Source organism: Vigna angularis, chromosome 11 (genome assembly GCF_016808095.1).
Source record: "Vigna angularis cultivar LongXiaoDou No.4 chromosome 11, ASM1680809v1, whole genome shotgun sequence".
Taxonomy (NCBI): Eukaryota; Viridiplantae; Streptophyta; class Magnoliopsida; order Fabales; family Fabaceae; genus Vigna; species Vigna angularis.
In genome coordinates this window covers 9638341-9652864 of record NC_068980.1, presented here as the reverse complement: position 1 = coordinate 9652864, position 14524 = coordinate 9638341, and the positions used below count along the sequence as shown (strand labels likewise).

Genomic DNA, 14524 nt, shown 5'->3' with positions numbered 1-14524 from the left:
TGGAACTACAAAAGGTAGTGACGTAAATTGGTTTCGAACAAGTAAAGGACTTCAGTATAGGAGTGGACGATCTCCTAAGGTTCGGAAAGAGGGTTTGTATACCCAATGATGGAGAGCTAAAGAGATTGATCCTTGAGGAAGGACATCAAAGCCGTTTTAGCATGCATCCATGAATGAATAAGATGTATCAAGACCTCAAGGAATCCTTCTGGTGGTCAGGAATGAAGAATGATGTGGCTCGGTTTGTGTCTTCCTGCTTAACTTGTCAAAGGGCAAAGGCAAAGCATCAAAGACCGGGCGGTCTACTACAACAATTGGAGATTCCTGAATGGAACTGGGATAGCATAGCTATGGATTTTGTTACCTACTTGCCCCGCACGTTCAAGAATCATGATGTCATTTGGGTTATAGTAGACAGGTTAACAAAGAGTGCCCACTTTCTAGCTATCAACTTGAAGATGTCTAGGGCAAAGCTGGCTCAACTCTATATCCAGGAGATCGTTCGGTTGCATGGAGTGCCGTCCAGCATCATCTCTGACAGGGATACAAGATTTACTTCTCGATTTTGGCAATTCCTGCAGAGTGAATTGGGTAGCAAACTACAAATGAGTTCAGCTTATCACCCTCAAACTGATGGGCAGTCTGAAAGGACGATTCAAACACTAGAAGACTTGCTGAGAATGTGTATATTACACTTAGGAGTATGGGATGAAGTCTTGCCTTTAGTGGAATTCACCTACAATAACAGTTTTCAGTCCAGCATTGGAATGACACCTTTTGAAGCACTTTATGGAAAAGTGGTGTTAACTGGCCGGAAGTTTGATTCGAAATGTTTTTGTGGCGAATGCCTTGTTTTGAATAATGGAAAAGAAAACTTGGGTAAGTTTGATGCAAAATATTATGAAGCCATATTCTTAGGATACTCTCTCACTAGTAAAGCATATAAAGTATTCAATAGGAAAACCTTAGTAATTGATGACTTTGTGCATGTTGTTTTTTTCGAAATAGTAGACCTTGAGGAGAACCTTCTTGAGTCAAATAAGCCACTTATAGGTGATGAAGATTACTTAAGGAAGACTCTTGAAGAAATGTATATCAATAAGAATACTCCATCTGAAATTCCTCATGTGCAACAAGAAGATGATCCTAAAGGTTATCAAGAACCACATAGCCTATCTATGGAGAACATAATAGGAGACATCTCAAAAGGGATAACTACTAGACGCACTTTAAATAATTTTTGCATGACAATTGCTTTTTGTCTCACAGATAGAACCCAAAAACATTGGTGAGGCTCTTCAAGATGATAAGTGGTGCGTAGTAATGCAAGAAGAGTTTAATCAATTTGAAAAGAATGATGTTTAAGAAATCATTCCTAGAGAAAAAAATTAACAAGTCATTGGAACAAAATGGGTCTTCAGAAACAAGTTGGATGAAGATGGACATATTACTAAAAACAAAGCCAAACTTGTTGCAAAAGGGTATTACCAAGAAGAAGGTATAGACTATGATGAAACTTATGCACCGGTGGCAAAGTTAGAAGCTATTAGATTATTAGTTAGTTATGCTTCTTTGATGAAATTTAAATTGTACCAAATGGATGTCCAAAGTGCTTTCTTAAATGGTTTTATTAAAGAAGAAGTATATGTTGAACAACACCCTGGATTTAAGGATTTTAAATTTCCTAATCATGTTTATAAACTGAAAGCTTTGTAAGGCCTTAAGCAAGCACCTAGATCTTGGTATGAAAGACTTAGTAGTTTCTTGATTGATAATGATTTCTCTAAAGGAAAGGTTGATTCAACTTTGTTTATAAAGAAAGTAAGAAGTCATATCTTGCCTTTTCAAGTATCTACTAATGACATAATTTTGGGTCAACCGATAACACTTTATGTGATGGGTTTGCTACCATAATCCAGGGTGAGTTTGAAATGTCTATGATGGGTGAGTTAACAATTTTCTTAGGATTACAAATTAAACAAATGGATGGGAGAACCTTTATATCTCAAACTAAGTACTGTAGAGAGGTTCTTAAGAAATTTGGGATGGACAGTGTTAAAGAAGCCAACACTCCCATGGGCACCTCTTGTTATTTAGATAAAGATGAATCTGGAGTAGAGGTTAACCAAACCATGTTTAGAGGCATGATAGGATCCTTACTCTACCTTACAGCTAGTAGATCAGATATTATGCATAGTGTATGAGTGTGTACTAGATATCAAGCTAATCCTAAAGAATCCCACCTTGTAGCTATTAAAAGAATCTTGAAATACCTTAAAGGTACTACTTCTTTTGGATTATGGTATCCTTCTAATGCAACTTCTAGTCTTATAGGATATTCTAATGTTGATTATGGTGGCTGTAAAATTGAAAGGAAGAGTATTAGTGGAACTTGCCATTTTCTAGGATGTTCTTTAGTCTCATGACACTCAAAGAAACAAGCTTGTGTAGCCTTGTCTACCACTAAAGTTGAATATGTAGCTGTTGGGAACTGTTGTGCCCAAATTATATGGATGAAACAACAACTTAAGGATTTTGATATCTTCCTAAACCATATTCCCCTTAAATGTGATAATATTAGTGCCATTAATCTAACTAAGAACCTCATAATGCATTCAAGAACTATCACATTGAAATTAGGCAGAATTTTCTAAGAGATCACATTCAAAAGGGTGATTGTGTCATAGAATATATAAATACTATGCATTAATTAACTGATATATTTACCAAAGCTTTGCCTAAGGAAAGATCTATGAGCTTAGGAGAGATTTGAAAGTGTTAGATATATCTTAGGATCGAAATTTGGCTCAAATTTGCATTTTTCGGAAATTAACGCTCAATAATCGATTATTTGAAGCCTATAATCGATTATCATGGACCTGAGACATGTTTTTGATTCAGAATTAATCGATTATCTCCTATAATAATCGCTTATCTCGAGATCTTTTGTAAAAGGGGATTTCTGTTCGGCAATAATCGATTATCAGTAATGATAATCGATTATCCATAATTTCTGGGAATTATTTTTGAAATTATAATAGATTATCGTTTGTGATAATTGATTATCACGTGTTGCACTTTCAAAACTATCCTTTACAATGGTTATAAACGACCATAAACGGCTAGTTTTGTCCCTATGTGTATAAATAGGACCCTTTAATCGATTACAAACACTTCTTTCACCAAAATTTTGCCCATTTGAGTTCTCAAAGACCTCTTTTTTTTCTCATCTTCTTGCAACCTCTTTCTTGTGCCATTCTTTCTGCAAATCGTGGCTGATTCAAGATGCAAGATGCCAACCAAAAGAAGGACTGAAACCTCTTCCTCTACTCAACCTCGCGCACAACGATTGGCAAACCTTGATGACCGAGCTTCCAACACCAGCAAACATGAGGAATTTATCAACTTTTGGAAAGAAAGAAAGGTTGTTGCTCCCAAGTATGTAACTCTGAATTGGTTTTCGAATAGTGGCTTCTAATTTCCCACATTATTGGAGAATTAAGTGTTGAAACATCTTGTGGAACTCAAGGGTGTCTTCTACGTGGATCTGGTACGAGTCTTCTTCTACAATTTCAGAATTCATGATGGCATTGCAAGGAATAAAGTCAAAGGTGTCAAATTGTCTCTCCTGTGCTGGATTGTCATGTTGAGGGGGAACTCCTCTTAAGGGGGAGTCTCCACTCTTAGGGTCATTTTGCTAGTGATCAAAAAGGGGAAGAACAAAATAAATGTGTTATTCTTGTTTGAAGCTAATGATCTTTGAGTTTTTGTCTTAGTAAATATCTTGTAGGATAAATGTAACATCCTGATTTTAGGATGCCCCGATTAAGAGTAAAATTTAAAATTTTTAAAATCATAATATCATTGCAGAAATCAACTTATATAATACCGAAAATCAAAACGAAATAAAGCAAACCCAATTACATTGTTTCTAAAATTTAGCACAAAAGCTTTAAATAACCCAAGTCTTCTTCCCACCCTCGCGTCTCTATCATGCATCTGGAGCATCTGTAACATTCTCTGCTCCCGTATAACAAAATGGCATACGATCATCGCAAAACACACACACAACCACAACATAAACAAATATGGGTAAGCTACCATAGCACAACCAATGACAATAAAATTTGTACACAGGAAACAAGCACAACTTAATAACAAATCAATCATCTACAACACTATCCTACTAACATAATCCTTTTCACCCCATGATATCATCAACATCCTCATTAACTATATCATGACTATACTATCAACGTCATCCTTATCAACATCATCTCCAAACACATCGTCACTATGAATTCCCAACATCATCACGAAGGACTTTGGTCTATCTGATGGGGAAGTACATGCTTAGAGAAGAGTAAACTAATGAGAATTAAGAATGGAATTGAATTAAAAACGAATAAGAGAGAAGAAATGGAAAACTTAGGTGTTGTAGGCACGCCACTTGAAGAGGATTCCAAGATAAGTGTCGGGAGTTGGATCGCCACTTGATTTGCATCAAGATAAGATCTCAAAATTGACTAAGAGACAGATCACTATCTCTAAGAAGAAAAGCAAGATTGCAATTCACTCTTAAAAGTTCATTCATTCAAAGGTTTCTACAAAAGGAGACCCCTAGGCTTCTTATACAACCTCTAGGATGGATTAAGTGGCAAGTTTTAAGGGATGTGGGACTTAGAGTGCTTCCCAAGCTGACCAGCAGCATCTCCAAGGAATCTTAGTCCCACATCTCTTAAATCTTCCATTCCTAAAGGGTTTATAAGCTTCCTAGCAAGTCTAGAATTCAAAAGCTACAAACTATGCATGTTTACTTGCACTACAAGGAACAAAAGGAGAAAGCCTATTTATTCTTCTTTTCTTTTAAGTCCAAGCTATGTGAAGTCCCACATTGCTTGTACTATAAAGAAAAGAAGAGTTTATAAGCTTCTCTACAACTAAAAATAAGGAAAGAACAAAAATGGCAAATACAAGCCAATGAAACCTATTCTATTCTTTTTTATGCTTGTTGTCACTTTGAAAACTCTTCATTGTTGCCCCATCTATGATCATATCATCCCCCCCAGGTTGGAGAGGATTCGACCTCGAATCTTGAAAAACCTGCAACAAAGAGAGATTAGTGGCTTATTTCGTGTATAAACCAAAGGAACTCCTCCTGGATCAAATGTTAACTTGCAAAAATCATCAAACATTTTGTGAATGAATTTATGTTGACCAATCAATGAATATATAAAAGAAATATTGATAGAATGGGTCTTTGAAATTGGATTTATTTTCTTAGGGAAAACTAAAAATCCTTCTTTAGAAAAACTTTTAATTTTGTCTTGAGTTAAGTGTAGAAAAGAATACATTAACTCAAGATGTGGGTTGGAAATGATGTGTGAAGAAGTGGTAATAAGAGATGAGAAAGGTGGGATATTTTCACAAAAGTTTTTTAAAAAAGAAGAAAGCTTAATAATTGGAGAAAAGTGGAAGGATGGAAAAACTCCCCTAAATTTGTTTGAATCCTATAGAATGATGGGAGTGGAAGGTTCCTTTAGTAGCACTTTCTGTGTACGTAGGACGTTTTCCTTCTCCTTTTCTCTCACTGTTAACTCATTGGCCAGTGTACCAAATCGTTTTAAGTAACAAACCGGTAAGACCGGATATCATATCCCAAGAGACTTGTATTACACTTTACAATCGTATAATTTTCTAACTAATTTAGACTAACGAATGATTCCATTTAATGTAATTTCGGTGCAATAAAAATAAACATAATGCATAAGTTGTAAATTGAACTTTTTGGGGTTAAAACACTTGGAAATGAGATGATTAAAGATGATATGGAATGGAAATATTAGAGAATGATTTTACCTACTACACTCTCATGCAAATGCACATCACTACTTCTTCATTTAAATGTTTATGTCAACCTACTAAGTTACTTAAACTCAATCCCTTGGTAGAGAGAGCCTAGATTTACTAATTAAATTCCAATCCCTTGGCAACCTAACAAGTTCATTTGCATTAAGAAAAGAGGTTTAAGACAACTAAAGGTCCAAACTCTATCCCTAGATACAATTTCCTTTAGGTGTTTAGTCCAGTTCAAGGTTCACCCAATATTTCCCAATATTAAGCAAACCAAAGAATCAGCTATGGTTGATCAAGTCACAACAAGCTTTAAGAGAAGGAAATAAATATTCACAATAAATGAAAGAAGCTTGTATTCATTCAAAACAAGTGCATTTACAAGAGAGTTTCATAGTTACATCATTCCCCAACAAAATGAACTTAGTTCTCCATTGTCATGGAGAGCTTGAGCTTACAATGGAAGAGATGAAGACCCAAGGAGGATGAATGGAGAGTTCCCACTGCCCAAAACCAGCTCCCAAAGGTCCAAAATGGTGTTTTCGTGCTTCAGCCGCCAAGAAGATCCACCACTCGTTGCATGGGAGCCTTAAATAGGTCTAGGGTGCCACATCAGCAAGTGTCGCGCCCGACCCCCTTCTCTGGGGCGCCTGACGCAAGGGTTGTGCCGAGAATGGCGCCCAACCCCCTTCCTGGGCGCCTGGCGTGATAAAAACAAAGCCAACCACGCCCAGCACCCTCCATGGGGCGCCTGGTGTGAGAACTGCGAAATAGATAGGGCTCGACCCCACTTTATGAGGCGCCCGGCGTGAGAAGGTCTTCATGTGCCTTCTAATCACTTGCTTTTTGCAGCTTTTCCTGGATTCCAGCTCTTGATAGTTTTCATGCTCTTCCAATGCACACAATTTGCCTACAAACCTTCAGGAAATTAGTGATAAACACCCCTAAGTGTAACCTAAGCTAATCTTATTCACAAAGTTAGATAAAGGAGAGGATTAAACAGGTTTCAGGCTTCAAGAGAGTTGATTTGGTAAGAAAATTGCACCACAGATAATGGTAAGAATTACCGTTATCACTCACAAGGTCTTCTTTGTCTTTCTTTGCTCTCTCTCCTCTCTTTCTTTTTTCGCATATTCTTCTTTTACTCTCTCCTCTTTTCTATCGTGTAAGACCTTATTGAAACAATTAAGCATGACCTTCTCTTTTGAATCACTTGATGAGAAAGAAGAGTTATAAGTTGGTGAAACACTATGTCAAAAAAGGTTTTATATATTTGTTAAAAAGGTTTTTTATACCTGTTTTTAAGTAGCTATAGATGTATGGGGTATAAAAAGTTTTCATCCTTTTACACCGGTTCTAGAATCAATATAAAAGTTTAATTTTTTACACCGATTATTTCTGTAATAGGTATAAAAGTTTGATATTTACACCTGATATTATGGGATCATGTATAAAAAATTCGTCTCTCTTATTAAAAAAACTCACTTTTATACCTACTGGTAACAGAACAGGTACAAAAGAAACTCATTTTTATACTTGATGATGTTATAACCGGTGTGAAAAAACAAGACTTTTTATACCTAATGTGGCTTTAACTGGTGTAAAAGTGACTTTTTTTTTAAATATTTGATTTGTATGTGCTACTATCCATATCCAGACCTGCAAAAAATTCAATCCCAGATTTACCTAACAATATTGTTTCTATTAACACATCCAAATGTAATATTTACCTAACAAAGTTCCTAAATATATTTACCTAACATACTTACTTAACACAGTTACACATAAAATAGTTATTAAACTCAAAATGTAACATTGAAACATCTAATAATTTACAAATAGTTAAAAAAAATGCAGTCCATTGCTCCCGAACATCCTTTATGACATGTCAAGGTTTCCAACAATAAACAACTCACCAATCTCCTCTATGCTGTAGATATAACACAATCATTACATTAAAAACTTATATAAAAGGCACAACATTATACATACAAAAAGAAAGAGAAGCAGTATCTCACCCTTTCTGTATTCTTATTGACCCTTCCATAATTGCTTTTGTATTTTTCAAGTAACCTGAAGAACATAACACACCAGAATTTTTTCGTACATCATACATTTGTGTGGATCAGAGTTAGCAGAAAGGGAAATCAAATTATTATGTCGAAGCATAACAGAGAGGTTGTGGACAATAACCTTCTTTCCCTAGAGAAATCATTGTTGCCCACACACCCGCAATTAGACTTCCAGGCCTGCTTCCAGCTATGGTTGGAGCACATACAACCCACCATACCACTCGGTAACTGTGACGTTGATAATTTAACAATAATTAGTAAGAAAACAGTAAGGGAATTATTCCAAGAGACAAAAAGATTTCCCCAGAAAGATAAATGACTATCCACTATCTTTAATTACTAGAATAAAAACTCCCACGGAAACAACCATGAGCAAAACCCACATGGTTAAATAGTTGTTTTACGTTGCAAAAATAAGATGGTTTACACTTTTTTTAAATAGTTTTCTCATCACAAAATCGGAGAACTGTCTCACACAAACAACACAATTACTTTTTTGTTAATACGCTTTCCTATAAATGAAATTTCATATGTTCACAAAGGCTATAAACTTGAAATAGTTTTGATTCTATTAAAATTTTAAGAATTGGACATGAGATGCACTATGACTCGAGAGGGGTGATTTTAAGGAATATACATATGAAAAATGATGTACTTGAATTTCAGTTAATTGACAACTGCTTTAATGTTCATGAGCCAAAGGGCTTGCCCTGTTATATCATTTGTCTTCTAACTCCTGTCTCTATAATTGTATTCAAAAAAAGAAAGTTTTTTTCTCCTATATCCTTAAAGTAAGAAGAAATGCAAAAATGTTTCATCTACCAACTCTTCATGATTTCCTAAGGAAGAGAAAGAGATAGAACTCTTGAAATTAAATCATTTGGCTTATGATGTCCACCATGCTATGACCAAGAGCCAAGATAAATCATAAGTCAGATTCTATGATGCAACATATCGTCTGTAAAATGACCTTTTCACTAGAAAAAAACTAGAGTTTGAGGTAGAAACACCGATAATCAAATATGATATGCTAATTTCTATTTTCATAGTATTGATGAATACCAACTCAAGGAAAGAGAAAAAAAGAGTTTGAAATATAGCACACTTTCCAAACATTAGGGGATGTCATATTCTGTGAGATGTTTCCAAAAAGTTGCTCAAGTTAACAATAAAAATATTAAGTAACCAGTTTATAATTTAGGTATAAACTAAAAAGACTACAAATAATTTCAGTTACTGCCCTAAGCATTTTTGAGTAAATAATTCCCTTACCTTTCTAATTTCATGGTTTCTATAAAGAACTATACTTGTTCCTTTGGGAGCTAAACCATATTTATGTACATCCACTGATATTGGAGAAACTCCTTTAACAGAGAAATCAAAAGGTGGAATGGGGTACCTGGGAAAGAATTAGTTGAACATGAGTCACTTACATTAGTACTGAAAAGAAGTTGCAACAAGTAGTAATAAATTGATGGATTATGTGCCAAAGATCAGATTCAAGAAGGAAAGTATATAACACATAAAACAATGACAAGGTGAATATAAAAGCAAAGGTAACAGACAACAACACTGAATGATGGTTCAGTAATATAAAATAAGTCATGCCAACTACACCCAAGCTCACGAGCAAATGGTAATACAAAGCCACCAAGGCAAAGATCCACATGGAAACAAATACCAAAGCTTGATGCCAAATGACCAAGTTCCTATGGAAGAAATAGGCAAATTATATGCATTTTGTAATTGAGCAAGAAAGTTGAATATATATATTTTTTTCAAGATTAGATGAAAAAACTTAATTCGATGGGGTCAATTATTCCATGAGGAAACCCAGGAGCAGACCCAACAATCTGGTTTATCATGATATTAAATTCATTTGGCAGTAAGAATTGAATATATTAGCAGGTCGTGTACCTTAACAAATAGAATTTTGAATCTTTAGAATAAGGAAAAGTAACCTTCATACCATGATGGTATTTTTGTTAATATGGCGTCGAATCGCTTTTAGATCCGCTTGAAAATTCTTGTCAACTGGTACACGCCATAGTTTGATATTAAAATAATGTGCAGCCTTGTCATATGCTGAGTGTCCAGACAAGGGAATAATCCTATAATTTGGTAGTTTAAAAATATATTAAAAATGATAATTTACCAAGTATATAATAATGCATTATTGGTGACATACATTTCAGGTATTGTAATTCCTTTTTTAGATTTCATATAGTCACGAGATGTTTTGACGGCTAATAGTATACTTTCAGTCCCGCCTGATGTCATGTTGCCACATATTTATCCTCCAGAACTATTTTCCTTACTTCCAAGAAGTGTCGTTGTCATTGCAACCACTTCTGCTTCAAAGCGTGCAACACTCTTGAATACATCCAAATGCAGGGGATTGGTATGTGCAAACCTGAAATTTCATCAATGTGAATTGTTCAATGCATGCATACAACTATATCAACAACCAAGCTAATGGGCATGACTATAACCTTAAAGAATATCACAAAATCCAAATTATTTTGGAACTTGTCTATGAGACTCATAATCTATTGAACTAGTCCAGATTATGATGTAATCATGTAATGATCTGAGTAGCAAAGAGGAATCATGTCCAGTTCTGATTGGCAAAACTGGAAGACTTAACCAAAAGCATGCTTTAAATATCTTCAAGTTCAAACAATAAGGAAAGCTTCCTACAATGCCCAGATCTTAGTCAGAAACAAGATTGACGATAAGGAAACAAAATACATAAACTGATAATGCTCCCAGCTCCTAAAGCAAATAAACTAAGGTACTTTGGAGTAGGTATACAGAAACTTTAATCAGTTACAAAACCATTAATCTATGTAAAAATCCATCTATCTAGAAGAATATATAGAGTAGATAATAATTGTCAAACAATGTATTAAACAATCATATTATCACAAACATAAAATATAGCTGAAAACTCTGAGTGTCACTAACATTGAACATGCCTCGTTTATCACAAAAGAATGTCCATCGGATTCACTTCCTCCAATGTAGCTGCAAGAAATAAACAATAAATACATTAAAAAAATATAGTACTCGCCAGTCTAAGTATTACGAACATACACTGTACCAGGGCATCCCAAGACAAATTGCTCAGAATTTAACATTTGACCAAAATTAGCAACATCACAACACGTAGGTTATATTGCTAGATATAAGAAAACAGAGCATATGCACACATTAAATTTCATTCTTGTGTTGTCGCGGAACCCTAATCGCCCAAACATAGCAAAAAAGAAGATTTAACCTTCTAGAGGAGTCACGGTCCAAGAGCACGAGAGTTTTGACGAGCAGTCGATCGGGAAGAGTCGCGGCGTTGGCGGTTTTGAACTCCGCCCTCAATGCAAAGGAGCTTGTGAAGAGAAGAAGACGCGCCAGAAAGAACTAAGAGAAGATGTGAAGCAAAGATGAAGAAATGCAGAGAGAACTAAGAGAAAAAAAGAAGATGCGCGTAGAGTGAAGCAGGAATAGAAGGAGTGGGTAGAACATTTAATATTTCACACCAGTTCTAAGTAAAATAGGTGTAAAAACTATTTTCTACATTGGTTCTAAGTGTAACTGGTGTAGAATTATTTATTTTGATATTGCCACCATATTATTTTTTATACCTATTTTTAGAGTAACTGGTGTAAAAAAGTTCTCTTTATTTACCATTATGCCACCGCATCATTTTTTACACTTGATGAATTTGAACAGGTATAAACAAACACTATAAAAAGTCTATTTTGCACTAGTGAAGGTAAGGAAGATGTAAACTCATTAGTGATAATTGCTTCACCCTTAATGCATGTTACCTTTTTGGTGGGGCAGGCAGACGCTCTATGACCATGTCCTAAGCATTTAAAACATTTAATGTGACTTGGTCTAGAAGGGGATGTAGGTTGGGAAGAGGAATGGTTAGAAAGAGAATGAGGACAAAATTTGTTAGTAGGCTCCTTAGAAACATCCTTGGCTTTATCATTTGATGATGAAGATTTGTAGAAAACATCTTTTGAAGAGTTTGAAATTTTGCTGTGAAAAACTTCTTTTTGCAAGAGTTTCTTCTCGACTTTCATGACCCTATGAACACTACATCTAAAGTCTCATCATAAAGTTTCACAACATCTTGAATGTTTCTATTGAGTCCACTAATAAATCTAATTGTTCATGATCATTTTCTTTAGTATTAATACAATGTATGAGAACTTCAAGCTCGCGGAACTTCAAGCTCGCGTGCATACTCCTCCACACTTTGTCTACCTTGCTTAAGCCGTTGGAACTTAAGCAGCAGTTCTCTAAAGTAGTGAGAAGTACGAAGCTGGATCAAAATGTCCTTTGAAATATTTCCATGAGCTCGCGTACGAGCCCCTGGTGATAAGGTTTATCCTATTTAGCCATTGCAAAACATATCCCTATAAAGCTAGTGTAGCTAATTTTACACGCCAAATCATTTTTATCAACCATCGCAACATCCATGGCCGCACCGATCAGCACCTACATTGCCGCCGCTCGTGCAACCACCAACAACCACCACGGAAACCCAGAACCACCACGGGATATCCAGAACAACAAGAAACATAACTTCAATACACGAATAAAACTCACTAAGAACCCTAACCCCCAAACGCGAGATAAAAAATTCTCCAAAAACAGAACCCCCTCTCACACCCAAGACGAAAAGGCGAACACCAAACGCAAGATCGAGAACTTAAGCTCCCACCACCAATCCTGTAGAGAAGAAACAAACAGAACAAATCCAAGAAGGAAACCCCAAATCGCGAGCCTCACGCGCGGACATAAAGCCCCTAAATCCCATTCGAAACCCTCACCGTGAAGACACTAGCGGACGAGATCCTTGCGTCACGAACCGTCGCGCTTGCCATTGGAAGACGCCTCTAACTGAGACTCTCGTGATACGAGAGACGCCGAAAAACGAAGTCATGCGTCTCGGAGGAAGGAGTTCGCGTACTACCTGCAAAAAGCCCACCCAGAACTGAGAAAGAGAAGAGGAAAGAAACCCTCGCTCCTTGTGATGCGAACCCAAAACCAGAAAAACAAGGAAGAAGAAGATTCTGCAAAGTTGAACAAGGGAGAGGAAAAGAAGATGCCTCGCAAACACACCGCCAACCACCAGAGAAGGCGAAAACGCCACCTGCGTCGTGCCTCCATAGCTCCGTCGTCCTCGCCGCCACGAGGCTTCTGCCATTGCTCGAGACAAGGGAAAAACCCAGGATTGGGTGGACCGCGAGAAAGAAACTTAAGGTTGGGGAAATATTCTGATTAAGAATTTAACTTAGGGTTTCATCCTAATGTGAATTAAGATTTTAGAATTAATTATGAAACTTTTATTTAATAAGTGAAACCCTACCCAATGTATCCTCTCGTAATTTCCCTTTCCAGATTAATCAAAGATAACTTAGGACTATCTTCCCACTCTGCAACCATTCATTCTTATTTATTTAAATCGTTTCTTCCTTTTACAAAATAAAGATTCACGTTAGTTAACTCAAGATTGTTTCTAATTTTAATTAACATAACTCCTAATTCTTGATTTATTTCTAAATATAATTAAAAAGAAACTAATCACAACTCCATAGTTTATGATTTCTTTAATGTTTTCCCATTTTCATTTAATTTACTTTCAACGCATTAAAAGATTTCTATATATAAACAAAAAAGAGAATCAACATTTATGATGTAAATACTATCAAAATTCACAATTCTTCCATACAATCACATCCACCCGAATGAATCATTCAAGACATTCAAAATTACCATGAATCAAATGAATAGATAATTACATAAGGTAAGCTTTCAATACTTCCAAAGATATTCCCAAAATCATCATACAATAAAATAAAGGAAAGCTTCTCATACCTTAGTCAATTATAAAGCTTCTCCTAGGATTTGAACTCATATTCATTCAATCCTAAATAACCATCTCTACCAACAAACCAACACATCACATTGAAAATGCAGGACATCATAAATTTAACAATCATACAATAACATGTGTTACACTCATATCAACAAAATAAATAAATAACATATAACTTTATATTTTACTCAAGAATTGCACACCAATTAAGCTACACAACACCTTGTGAACTCATGCAGATTTTAATAAAACATACTCAAGTCTTATTTATAAACTCTACATTTTCTTAGGTCTTAAAAGTGCCTTTAACAAAGATGTTTTTGATCATTAACAAAAAGGGGGAGATTGTTACTGATGAAAAACATTGATATTTTGAAGAGATTTTGATGATGATGTACTTGAAGACTTGAAGAATTCTTTACATACATTGTTAAAGCATTTTTTGTAGAAACCTTTGTATTATGCTTTCATTTTCACTTGTAAACCATTAAAAGCCTTGTAACTTTCTTTTTAGTATAGTTTCATTGCGGCAATAATCGATTACCAAAGGGGATAATCGATTATCATGTGTAAAATGGGAAAAACACTTCAATTCGGTGATAATCTATTATTCAGCAATAATTGATTATCATTAAGGATAATAGATTATCACCGAAAGTTATGATTGTTCAGGGTTCGACAATAATCGATTATCACTAAGGATAATCGA

The 14524-nt window shown here is 35.4% G+C and overlaps 1 pseudogene; it reads right to left on the bottom strand.

Moving 5' to 3' along the window:
* Positions 1-6780: 6780 nt before the first annotated feature.
* On the bottom strand, positions 6781-13347 carry LOC108334228 (sphingosine-1-phosphate lyase-like; annotated as a pseudogene).
* Between the last annotated feature and the right edge of the window lie 1177 nt (positions 13348-14524).